This window comes from Pleurodeles waltl, chromosome 5, assembly GCF_031143425.1.
Source record: "Pleurodeles waltl isolate 20211129_DDA chromosome 5, aPleWal1.hap1.20221129, whole genome shotgun sequence".
Lineage (NCBI taxonomy): Eukaryota > Metazoa > Chordata > Amphibia > Caudata > Salamandridae > Pleurodeles > Pleurodeles waltl.
The window spans coordinates 303,768,129-303,782,053 of record NC_090444.1 but is presented as its reverse complement, the minus strand read 5'-3'; the positions used below and the strand labels follow the sequence as shown (position 1 = coordinate 303,782,053).

The 13,925-nt window shown below is 44.6% G+C and overlaps 1 protein-coding gene across 1 annotated transcript in view; it reads left to right on the top strand.

Moving 5' to 3' along the window:
* LHCGR (luteinizing hormone/choriogonadotropin receptor) overlaps window positions 1–13,925 on the top strand; it is an 836,395-nt gene that overhangs the window by 367,065 nt on the left and 455,405 nt on the right. The gene's annotated exons all lie outside the window — the stretch shown is intronic.

The following is a 13,925-nucleotide window of genomic DNA, read 5'->3' as shown; positions in this document are numbered from 1 at the left end:
GTCTGTGCATGCCAACAGAAGTGGAGCCTTAAGACATCATCATTGAAATAACGTGCAGACTTAAAGTAGTCGAACCATATTACTTATAGGTTATTATGAGACCCCTACACAGAAACGGGAGGTTGGAGAGCAGGTGAGGACTTAGGGCCAGATGTAGGAAGGAAGCAATTTGCGAGTTGCAAATTGCGAGTCCTTCCGACTCGCAATTTGCAACTCGCAAATTGCTATGCAGTACGGTGTCTCAGACACCGACTGCAACTCGCTATGGGGTCGCAATGACCCACCTCATGAATATTCATGAGGTGGGTCGCAAATTGCGGCCCCATAGCGAGTATAGGCACTCGCTAACATGGAGGCCTGCTGTAGTCAGCAGGCCTCCATGTTAGCGACCTGCTTTTCAATAAAGCAGTTTTCATTTTTTTTTTAAATGTAGCCCGTTTTCCCTAAGGGAAAACGAGCTGCATTTCAAAAAATCCGAAACCTTTTGTTTCGGTTTTTTCAGGGCAGGGAGTGGTCCCTTGGACCACTCCCTGCCCTGAAAAAATATTTTGGGGTCCATTCACAAAGGGGAAGGGGTCCCATGGGGACCCCTTCCCGTTTGAGAATGGGTTACCATCCACTTCAAGTGGATGGTAACTGCGACTCCATTTGCGACCGCATAAGCGGTCACAAATGGAATTGCATACCATTGCGAATCGCAAATAGGAAGGGAACACCCCTTCCTATTTGCGATTCGGAAATGCATTTTGCGAGTCGGTAACGACTCGCAAAATGCATTTCTGCATAGGAAACACGCATTTGCGAGTCGCAAACGGCAAATTTTGCCGTTTGCGACTCGCAAAGTGCTTCCTACATCTGGCCCTATGTCTCTCTACCATGAAATGCATTACAGAACATATGTAACTTGTTTTTCTGATAGAGACTTCTAACCACAGATTCCTCACCTTTTGATTTGATATCAAAGCAGTGACTCCCATGTGGTGAGTTTGTGGAATGGCTCAGACCAGGAATTCCTGCAGGACCAAACAGGCGAAATGTCCATCCCTTCGGAAATAGCTATCTATACAGTAGTGTTTAGTGAATGGGTGTATGGATGCCCACGTAGCAGCCTGGCAGTTTTCTAGACCTGGCACATCATACACCAACTCTGTGGTAGCAGCCATTGCTCTGGGGGTTTAGAAGCGCTTCTTCCTTTGAGGGTGAAGCATGAAAGGATGATAGAGTGATTGACTGACCAACATGAAAAGATGTAACCATCTTGAGAGAGAATGCTGCCCTCGTACAAAGGACTAACTTGTCCAGCAAGAAGACAACAAAAGGAGGCACAGCTGATAAACCCTGAAGTTCACCCACTCATCTTGCCGATCAAATAGTGATGAGGACCACAGTTTTAAGAGTAAGCAACTGCAAAGAAAAACTGTGCGAAGGTTTGAAAGGAAAGCACATCAGGTAAGTTAAGATCAGGTTCAGCTCCCACTGTGGCATTACAAACGAGATAGGTGGATACATGTTTGTAAACTTTGTCAAAAATGCATTACAACAGGCAATTTTAAGAGAGACAGCTGATCTGGTAAATGTAGAAAGACCAACATAGCTGACAAAGAACCGTTAAGTGTGGCCACAGCAAGGTCTTGCTGGAACAATGACAAACCGAACAAATGAACATCAGAAAGAGATGCTTGTTGGTTAAGACGGGAGGAACACCATGCCACAAACTTCTCCCAACGTCCTGCACAAACAGTGTTGGCAGAAGGACACCATGCTGCAAAGATAACACCAACTACTTCAGGGGGAGTCTGAAAGTCATCAACAGTCCCTGCTCAAGCTCGGGTAGAGACCTCAACCCTTTTGCTGTGACCAAAGGTCCTCGTGAAGAGGCAGTCAAACTGGAGGACAGATGCTCATTGTCAGACATTCTAGATACCACTCTCTCCCCAACCAGCCTGGAGCCACTAGGATGACTTCAGCCTGGTCTTTCTTGATCTTTTTGAGACCTCTGGACAGGAAAGGAAGTGGCAAAAAGGCATACAGGAGTCCTGTCCCATGTGCAGGGGGAAGGCATCTCCGAGGGAAGTCTGCCTTGGGAACTCCAATGCGCAAAAGATGTGACACTGTGCATTCTCCTCATTGTGTGAAGACTCCCTGTGCCACCTGTGTGTAGACACCATACGTAACATGCTAGACAACAATGGCTGGGTTTGTCTTTAAAGATCCCACCAGGTGTTGTAAGATCAATGAAATGCCCGAGTGTTCAGCCACTTCCAGAAGTGTAAAGCTTCCTGGCAAAGGGTCTATGGACCCACTCTGCCCTGTTTGTTGCAATACCATAAGGCGGTTTTGTTGTCCGTGAACACATGCACCCCCCAACGCAAATAGCTTGCAACTCCAACAAGTTGCTAAGGAGGCGAGTCTCTGCCAGAGACAAAAGACCTCTGATCTCCAGCTCTCCCAGATGACTTCCTCAACCCAGTAACAATAAATCCATTATGACCGTTAGCTCTGGGTGGGGTAGGGAGAGCGGTCTGCCAGCGGTCCAATTGTGGTCGAGAAGCCACCACTGCAGATCATTTGCAGTCTTCTCTGACACCTGGATAGAATCTGAAAGATATCCTTGGTGCTGAGCCCACTGAGACTTCAGATTTCACTGCAGAGCTCTCATGTGCCACCTGGCACAATACAGGAAGCCAAGAGGCCAAGAAGTCTCAAAGCCAACCTAACAAAGACCCAGGCTGCAGGTTGAAACATGGGGCTCACAGCTCCAATGTCTATAACTTGTTCAGGTTAACGGATAGTACTGAAAAGCATCATATCAAGGATGTCTCCTATAAAGGGAAGCTGCTGCAAAGGAGTCTGATGTGACTATGTCACATTGATAGAGAAACCCAACAATGTCAACAGGCTGGTCATTGTCTGCAGATATTTTGTGTCGGCTTGAGCTGCATCTGCCTTCAGTAACCAGTTGTCAAGGTATGGAAAGACTGGTATTACCAACCTCTGCAGATGGACTAGTACCACCACCATCACCTTTGCTAACACTCAAAGTGCACTGGTCAGCCGAAAGGAAGGCACAGAAAACTGACAGTGCTTTTGGCCTACCTGAAACCACAGGCAATGCCTGTGAGACTGTCGGATGGGAATGTGGAAGTATGCATCCCATAAGTCCAACGCTATCACCTGCCTGATTTGCCCCAAGTGAGTTTAAAAACCGGTGACATACTCTGGCAGGGTCTTAGTCCAATCTTTTACTTGCTCTGACTCTTCTTGTCCATTAGGGAACGTGGCTGTCTAACAAAAAGAAGCTTGAATGGTGAAAATCCAGTGCTCCACTGAACCTTGCATCTAATGGCAAACAAGGCAAGAGGCAGCATGTCCTCCCAATTTCTAGTTTCAAGGTCCAATAATTTCTTAAGGGTATTTTTTAAAGGCAGCATTATATCTTTCAACAAGCCCATCAGTTTGTGCGGTCTGTTTAGATCTCTTTCGGGAACCCCACCCTTGCAAATTTGTTAATCATTGCCTTTGCTAGGTGTGTAGTGTTGAGTTGTCGTAATGCTACGGCTTCTGGAAAACAAGTGGTGTAGTCCACTAGGACCAAAACATAATGGCATCCGCTGAGAGAAGGGGTCCTATAATGCCCCATGCCTACTCTTGTGAATGGCTCTTCTCTCACAGGCAAGGGTAACAGTGGGACCTTACCGGAATGGTAATCGCTGTTTTTCTGAAAACCTAGACATTCCTTACAATATCTTTTCACCTGCTGTTATATCCCAGGCCAGTAAATCCTATCCAGAATGGACTTCTCGGTCTCCTCTTTGCTGAAATAGCCCCCCAATAAATGGCTATGGGCTACGAACAGGCCCTTCTCTCTGAATGGTGCAGGTATTAACAACTGCTGGGGTTAGGATTTGCCTCCCTTTCTATACACCAATCCTTTTTCAGGAAGAACTGGGGACCTACTTGTTCTGGGTTTTCTTCTTAGAAAGCAGCATTCAGGCTTCTCAGAACATTGGGTCTTCTCTTTGGGCTGTGCGAAAATTACAATTTGTGTTCCAAATAAGGTTGTCTCTACGTACTGGTAGTGCTTTCTGGGGTGCTTTATTTTCATCCCTTCCCTGTCCCTTACTTTTCCGACACATCATGGAGGACCACTTGTATCCTACCTAGGAAAAAGTTAAGATTCCCCACCATGTATCCCCATCCTTCCAGGTCTCCTGAACTAGGGTTTCTAGGTGGGGATAATAATTTCCTACCATCAATGATTCTGGCAGTTTTGGTATGAGTCCAACTCGTAAAGGAAACACAGGGTTTGTCTAGTGTTGAAGTTGGACCTCTGTCATGGTCCAAAGTCAACTGAGAGTGCTGATGCACCCACTTCTGTACGGGGGTGTCGCGTAGGCTGTCATTATCCTAATAAGACTACTGGATTTTTGGGCGGCAAGATCGTTCACAGTGTGGGGGACTAAGTCTAACCCACGGCGAAGGACCCTTGTCACCCCAAATCCGGGTTGAGCTCCGGCTAACTAGCAGTGCCTCATCACTCCCAAAGGGAAGAGACAATTGGGCAGCCAAGCGCATGACATCTTAGTGCTTCAGGGAAGTCGTGGTCACTCAGATCAGATCCCAACCAGTTCTCTCATACACAATGTGGTCTCATATATAAATGACAAAGGCAGTTTGAGTTTTAAAGATTCGTTTAATAAAACGACTGCATTTTAGATAACAAGGCGTGAGCCGCAATAACCAGAACCATATTTTAGATAAAAAGGCGTGAGCCGCAATAACCAGAACCATACAACACAGTAGGATTGAAATAGTAACGAGAAGAGTGAAACATAAGAATAACGCTATCATAGTGCAACTAGATTACGTTCTCTCTTCTAAGTTCTATTTTGAGCACAGCATGTTAAGCTGTAAGCCTGCCTTTCAGGTTTCCCCGGGAGGACATCGACCCTCATACCTGAGCAAAGGCCTGTGATCGGGATCAGTATCTGCAACAGGGCGGTCAGCGTCTAGTTGTGGGTTCCTGGTCGGAATCTCCCTCTTATGTGTACCAGGACTAGGAAGTGTTTTTATAACGAACACGCCGCTGTTCTAAGAAACGTCCCTAGGTAAGAATGTGTACTTTCTACGAACCCGAAAGACTAAACTTCTACCACGTCTATCGGCAATGTACCAGCCTGTATCCTTGACTGAAGCACAGAGCGAGCAAGAATGTATTGTTTGAGAACTTCAGTGCTGAAGTAAGCTAAACAGTGTGATAGAAGAAAATAAAACAAGACTGTGAAACTGGTTATTGTAAAATAACAGTGCAAGGCTAAATAAAATGCATCTAGGGCAAAGTGCACAGATGCCTAATACTTTAAGCAAACGTGCAAAAAGCTACATTAAAAATGGCTACACTACACCCTCCCCTTGTCGGTAGAAAGTGGTTTAAACTGAAGCTAAAAAATGCCCTAAGTTAAAAGATAATTAAAACCCTATAGAATTTCAACAAGTCAAGAGGACACCAAAGCACATTAATCCTCAATTTAAAAATAAGCATGCTGCTAAGAGCCAAATTCATGTAACAGTGTCAATTTAGACCAGATCCAATTCAAACAGTGGTCATGGAAATCAGGAAGTTCTCCACTTCGGCAGATGACAAGACTGGAAAATCCACGCCAATGACTATCAAGGAGCAGGTGTGTTCCAAAGCCCCAGTGTCAACCAAGGCGGCATCCCATACAGAGTCTGTAAAACAAGTTAATATCAACTTCCTCCAGGAAGGGTATCTCGTAATCAGCCTCACGAAGCAAACGCAGCCGCAGCGCCCATGTCTGGTAATGAGCCCTCATCGGGAACATCAACAGATCAGCATCAACCACTGGGGGGCGTTGCTGTGAGAGACAGACATCTAGTGCATGTTCAAAAGAGCACCAACGGCACCGAAACACGGGCTGCACACAATCCAAAACCGGTCTGAATGACAGAGACCAGTTACACTCCAAATGTTCCAGGAGTGTTGCCCCACAGTGCTGCATCATGCAGTCACGACACAGCTGCGCTGATGGGAGCGCCCACATTCGTCCTAGTTGCGGCGGGACAGCCATTGCGAAAAAACAATAGCAACAGCAAAATGCCGGCTAATAAAGCCAAAGTTATCAGAAATCCCCCAAAAATGCTTCCGAAAATTGAATGAATAGCCAAAGTTATTAAGCCGAATATGGAAGAGAAGGTGTGAACGAAACCAACACCAATGGCTTTGAAAAAATGTGCTAGTCCAGCTGTGCTGGACGCATTAAATATACGTCCCACGAGTTCACCAAAGTGGCTTGGAAAGTTGGTATTTAACAGGGACTGTATTTCCGCTGATGACCTTGCCAACTGAAGTGCGCAGGTCTCGTGAGCAGATGTAAGGGCCACATGCTTTTGAAACAATAAAGCCTTTAGTCTACTTAACTTGTCAAAATTCACCTCGGAAGTAGCAATGTGAGGCCAGATATCTGCTACCTCCCTTAATTTAGTGGGGGGAAACAACACATTCCTGCAGCAAGTAACGACTTTGGTGACCAAAACAACATAAACTATTCCGGCCCGCATAGCACAACAGTAACTATCTCCCAACTGTTCATATCTGCCTACCGGAACATGTTTCAAACAAGAAGTAAAGTGTAATGTAGAAATAGGCAGAATAATAACCCTGTGTATCAACCACTCTGGTGAGGGAATCTCGGCCACGGTAAAAGGCAATCTTTCTAATTTTTCAATATTGAGCATGACATAAGTCGCCTCCTTCTTAGCCATTAGTTGTTGCTGTCGTGTTAAATTAAAGGAAAAAAATATCTCCCAGGCACTGATGTGCTGCCACGGAACGCGACCCGCCTTCAATGTCTGAAGTGTCCAACCCAACAGCATAATGGACCGGGTCTGACTTTGTCCATGATACAAAGAAGACATATCAGATCGTATAATGTCTATAGCAGAAGAAACAATGTTGTTAATCGTATATATTCGGTCAGACAAGGTGTGAATTCCTTAACCACAACAGCTAATGCCTTTATCAAATTTTCCTGATCTATCTGCCTTAACCGGGCTGCAGCCTCCTGCTGGGAAGGTTTCCATATTTCATTGTACACTTCGTGCAAGAAACGCTTCCTACGTGGTGTCTTCGGGCCTGACCAAACATCCTGCAAGTCAGTGTTATTAGACAGGGGAGTGAGATGTGTCTTGACTGCATCTAGTGAGGATATTTTAACCATTGTTGGCACAGTTTTCCCACACTATATGTAGTAATAATTTCAGCATGTTCTGGTGATATATAGCGAGGGTCTGCCCGACTCGTCCTGCAGCCCCCCGAGGAGGTGACAAAAAGTTGTTGACATCCATTGGTGTCTACAGGCCACAATAACCACCCGCCCGGACGTTTCAATGAAGTGTTAAATGTACCATTCTGGACCCAGTCTGTAAGTTCACTAAAAGTGGCATTTATGTGTTTCTGCCAGTTATTAATCTTTGCAGGGGCAGGTATACTAGGCATGTTAAATTCTCTAATCGTTGCTAAGCCCAAACAGCTAGTCTGTTGTACTGTTTCATTTAAAAAAATCATTTGGACAGGTATGAGACATGCTCTAAACAATGTTTCTCTACCCTTTGTCTACCAAAGTATTGTTACCCAAACACTTTTCAAATCAATATTATTTGACCAATATTCGTAACCTTCAATCGACAGTCGGGAAACAAAAGAATCTGAGTATATGAATTTCGTATTAGTCAACAACATTTGCTTATATTTAGACGAAGTTAACTTAAAATAATATGACTTAGCATTCATTTGATGATGCCCAGAAAAATACATAAATTTGTCAGAATAAGTTTTGGAACTCCCTTGCGGGGGAGTTGGGCAATGCTCCCATTGCGTATAGTCAAATATCGTTTTTGGACTACTTGCTTTATGTATAAAATGGTGCCCATAATAATTATAGCAAAACATGTCACCATAATTATCTTTAAACTGGTAAACATCTTCATTTTCATAGACAGTATAATATTGTAATTCAGTCAGCATGGAATCAACAGTCTTCACATCCCAATCATCAGATACAATGCCTGGTATTACGCTATCATTCATAGATAATTTTAGGACATACGGTATTTGAATTATCTCAGTGGGACTGTATATATCAAACATTACTTTATCCCACACAATCCCATCCGGAATTGGCACTGCAGAAATGTTCACAAAGGACAAGTCTCTTCGAACCTTATGTGATGAAAAATGTGGCTTCAACACCTCCTCCACCTGTTCAACCGCTGATCTCTCAGGAAGAAAATGATCATGTATCAACAGAAAAAAGGTAACGACAAACCCTACCCAGAGAAAAAATGCTGACATAGTCAATAAGAGCCACAGATAGTTCCAAGGAAAAACTAAATACGTATCTTTAAGCCAACATCATCAGCTTACGTGGACCTGGGTCAGTAGTTGAAGAGGCAAACAAGTCCGATAGACCATCGTTGTTGTTGGCAAAGTACCCAGAGGCAGTTCGTGCAAAAGGTGTCGCCATATTCAAAGGAGGAGTTGGTGTTTCTCGCGGTGGTACACTGTAGATAGCACCATCTGCAACGTCGGTAGTCATGGTGACTCGATCACATGTTTCTAAGTTATTTGTTGTCAGTGGAACTAAAGAGAGATCATCATCCACCCTCCCCAAGCTCGGAGAGGCATCAGTGCTGGTATAGATAACTTGAAGCGGAACATCTTCCCCAGTAGTGAGAGGGATTTGGGAACTACTGGACGTTCCTCTTGGTCTGCTGTGCAGAATCGGCCACATGTTGTAACTTGACATTGTCACAATAGAAACAAAGCGATTTTCTTTGGCCCCTGGCAACGGTGGTAAAATAACAGTTCTCGTACGGTGTATCCCCAACACAGGGACTGGTGTTCGATAGGCAGGGCCAAATTCTTTTTTCACTGCGACCTTTTCATGCACAAGATCCCCTACTCTGGGAATCCAACCAGTAGGTGTTACTGGCACATCCTTAATTCCTGTGGAGGCAGCACTTTTAGAAGAGTTATCTTCACGGAACTGTTGTAATTCCTGAAAAACAGTGACACGATCATTTATGTCAAAGGGTGTTTCCGCCGCCTCCATACCAGGACCATCAAGATCCAGAATAAACATTTGTGTTCCGAACAGGCACTCATATGAAGTACGACCCCCCAGGGACCTTCTAGGCAGGTTATTCAGTGCTCTCTGACCTCCATACAGGTGAGTTAGCCATCTACGACCCGTACCTAATACTCTTGCTGTTAAGGATTGCTTTAATTTGCAGTTTAATCGTTCCACGACAGAATTTCCCTCGGGATGAAATGGAGACGAGAACTGGAGCTGGACCCCCAACGAAGCCATGGTGTCCCTGAATGCCCTTGAGGCAAAAGCAGGGCCCTGGTCTGAATGGAATGCCACAACTACATATGTAATGACAAAGACACGCAAATCTTTAATAACAGTTCGAGCGTCAGCCGAGCGCTGTGGCCACACCCACACAAATCTGGAGCAAGAATCAACAGTGACTAGTATATATTTGTATGCACTATCCGGTGTGAGTGGACCACAATGAGCCAAGTACACACATTGTAATGGTCTGTTGTATATTAAGAGGGGTGTCTGCGGCGGGCGCTTAGCTGTTGAAACTTTAATTTGTTGACAGATGTCACAAGAAAGGACATACTGCTTAGTCTCTTTATAGAGACCAGGCCACCAGTAACGGGCCTGTACTAGTGAAATTGTGGCGGCCACGCCAGCATGTGCAGATGCCACTCCCTCATGCGCTGCATTAATCAATTGTGGTCTTACAACTTTATTGGGGATCTCGCGTAAGCCTAGGCCTGGAATTTTAACCTCAGCGTTCAGCATACTTCCCATAAAGTATTGATATTTATTAGGAAATCCTTTAGGATAAGGTGAGCCATCAACCGTAGCTTTTATGGCAGCCAGAATCTTTGTGTCTGGTTTGGAACTCGAACGAGTCACTGCGGCTACAGTGGCAACTGCCACTGCCGACTTTGCGGCTTCATCAGCCAAAGTATTCCCAGCAACGTGTATTCCAACACGCTGGTGTCCAAGAGTATGTACAACATGGACTTTCTGTAGCGACTCCTTCAGGTCTGCTACCTTCCCCCACAGCAGTCTGTGTTTTATGGTGTTACCTTTTGAATCTCTGAACCCATTCAAGCGCCAGTAATGTAGGTATTCATTAAAAGACTGGACACAATAATACGAATCACAAACAATCAGTGTGAACTGGGTCGGATCCGTATGTTCTAATGCCATCAATAGAGCTTTCAGCTCAGCCAATTGTGCCGTACAATCCCCTAAGGTTTGTGTATAAGTATGTTGGGGGCAGAATTTCTCCCCCTCCATATGGCCGCTCACTACTGCACATGCAGCAGAATATTGGTGTTTTGTCCCCACCGCCGGTTGCACAGAGCCATCGGTGTACATGACTACTTGATACTGATCAATAGGCAACGTGTCAGCGGGAACTGGATATTCAACTTCATATTGCAGAAATTCCTGAGTTTGTAACTTTGGGTCAAAAATGTAATCTACATCATTGGCTGTTAAAGAGGTAGCCCATTGTATCCATCACAGGTGTAGTGCTTTTGCGTTAGGAACGCTCGCTTTTGTAACACCCTCTAGGGCCGGAATAGGGGAAATTACTATAATGAGTTTACCCTGGGCAATAGGTCGTTCCTTAATAACAGCCATCTGTACAGCAGTGAGAATTTTCTCTGTTGGAGCGAATCGTTGTTCAGCAGCCAAATACAAGTGGGACTTGTATCCAATCCGGACTGTCTCACCTTCGTTAAATGTGACATATGTAAACCCAATGGCCCCAGCTATCACCCTGATGACCAAATGCGTCTTATTGTGCCGTGTATGTAAATGTTTTGCAGCTAGGAGATCTGCTTGTAACTCCCAAAGAGTATGTGTATGTTCAATTGTCCAGAATTTGCTTGAAAAATCAGGACGTATTAATTTGTATAAAGGTTTTATGTGTGTAGCATAATCAGGAATGTATGTTCTGCCGTAATCTCAAAAACCCAACAATGATTGTAGTTTCTTAATCGTATTAGGTGGTTGCAATTGTGCACATTTTTCTAAAAATTGTGGAGCTAGGCTCTTACCTTCATTCGACAGCTCATATCCCAGCAATATGACGCTGAGGAAGGCAGTTTTAGATTTTTTGAAGTAAAATTTTAAGCCAATTTTGGCGAACACTACAACAATGCGGGCTACCCGTCTTAAATGTTGTAGTAACTCATCATCCGTGAGATATATATTGTCTACATATGACAATGCTTCAGGGTTCAACTTGTGTAAAATTGCAGTCACACAAGCCGCAAATAGTCCTGGGCTATTCTTATACCCCTGAGGCAAACTACAGAATTTTTTCTGGGAGCCTAACGCACTAAAGCTTGTGAGATCCCTGCTTTCAAGTGCTATATTCTGGCAGAAGAATCCATTCGAGATGTCTAAAGTCGTTTTATATTTTTTTCACACAACGTTGTTCATCAGTGGGGTGCTATGTGAATTTTGTATAGCATATGTACGTGTATGTCCGTTCAAATGTCTGTAGTCTAGCACTATTCTATATGAATGGTCCGGTTTAGCTACAGGGAATAAGGGATTATTCATCGGTGAGACACAGGATTCAATTACTCCCTGGTATTCTAGTTGTGTAAGTATTTCCCTCACCGGTGCCCTTGCTTCATGTTTTATTGGATACTGCCGTTGTGGCTGAGGTTCACCTTTAATCGGAATTACATGATATGGAGAATCCCTATCCCACCCTATGTGATTTCTGTATAAGGCAGGTGCTTGTGCTAGAGCCCATTTGATGCAATAAGACTCTGCGAGTTCCCTTGGAACAAGTGATGAGAACGAAAGTTTAATAACCTCCTCCCCAACTGGGCAGGTGCAAACAAAGTCAGACGGCCAATCCTGTTCAGCGAGCAAAATGTCATATATCTCTACTGCACGATCCCAAAAGATTGTGTTTATAGTGCGTTCAATGTCTCCTTCCAATTGTAAAGTTACTGTATACACCCTATCGGGTTCAGAGACACGCATATCTGCTGTTTCAACTTGTATGAAGTCATCAGTTGCTTTCACCTCCAGATGCTCTAGAAGATTCCGGCGAACTATTGTGAACTCTGCCGCGCTGTCTAGCAGTGCTAGTGCCCATGTCTTGTTCTTCAAGAGAACTCTCTTCCTGTGTGGCATTTCTAACTGAGACTGCCGCCACCTTTTTCTTTTTAAACTGTTGTTTTTGTTGTATCGGTTTCTCTTCCTTCTTGACAGAAACCTCCGAAGAGCGTTGTGATTCCTGTCTTGGTTTCATGTACTCTGTTCTCCGCTCTGACCGCCCACCTCTCTCATTTCTCTTTTCCGATGAGTCCTGAAAGGAACGAGATTGCCGCGTATCAGTGTATTGATATCTATCAGGCGTCTTCAGATTATCTCTATTTCGGAGATTATACCTATTCTGCGGGGACTCCGTATGCGGAGATTCTCCCCTTTCTTTTTTAGGTGTCTGTTGTTTTTTCTCCCAGCGCTTCTTATTACCCTCAGGTTGCTGTTTAGCATTGTCTTTACCAATTTTTCCTTGAAACTGTGGTTATTGCGGTCTAGCCCCTAGGCTAGCTCAACCGATACTGGAATACGTTTCCGCTATTATTTTAGGCAGTTCCCGTTCCTGATCTAGTTGCGAGACGTCACGAAGACGCATACACAAGTCGCAAGTGCAACTGCCTCCCCTTTAAGATTACTATTATTGAAGAGACTGTGGCAAAATTGCCCATCAGTTGCATTCCTAAATCTAAGGCTTGGGCAGCCCTGTATTCATCCTGAATCTGTTTAAGCACTTCCGGTAGGTTGGCCAAGGTCGGTGTGCCGTTGTATAGAGCGCGGCAAACACCATGCCCCATGTATTACAACGTTCCACTGTGGGAACCATGCCAAATGGTATACACATAGTTAATATTACCCGTATGGGGAAATACCGCCTCAAGCGTATTAATTTTTTGTGCCAGCCAAAATGGAGTCTCCTCCCGTTTTGCTGGAACTTTACCCATGATAGAGTGTACAGTCGCCGGGTTTATACCTGGAGCTACTGCATGTTGTTGTGCAGGAGCAGCACGCGCTGGGTTTGTATTAAGTGTATGCATCACAAATTGTACTAAGCGTCTATATGTAGCCGCTAAGTCTGTATATAAACGACTAACTGCAGCCACCGGCATGTTTGCAACCGCAGGATGTGGTGTATATGTGGCCAACAAAGGCCAGGTCGGACCATCATTACTCAGTGGACCTAACCTTACTGGCAATATTGTATGTGGTAGGGCGCCATCAAGCCAATTATTATGTTCTTGATAAGATAGAGGTATCTCTAGGTATGCGTACGCCCTGTACTGGCCAGGCGCATTCGCAACCGTATATGTGTGAAATGTATCTGTATTCCCATCAACTGCTGGAAATGTGACCCAGGAGTAGAAAAGTTCTGTTCTATAGGCTGCATGGGCGCCCACCACAAATGTGACTGGACCACCCTGGATCCTAAGACCATGTGCAAGCAAATGTGCTGTGAGCAGCTGTCTCATATTAAGAGCTATTTGTATTACCTGGGGATTCGCCATTAAAAAAACAATGATGGTTCAGAGAAGGTACACCAAAACAGAGTCTTTCCTTTTAAGGTTCAAGTTTGAACAACCATCCACTATATCTAGGGTTACTTATATCGCGGTGGCGGAAGTACTCAGTGCCACGGACGTCTCCGTTAAAGGAACTGAGGGATCATTATAATATATCAGAGAGACTGGTGGACCCGAAAATTAGAGCCAGACCAATCATTGGCGGCGCCATGTTGCGTAGGCTCTCATT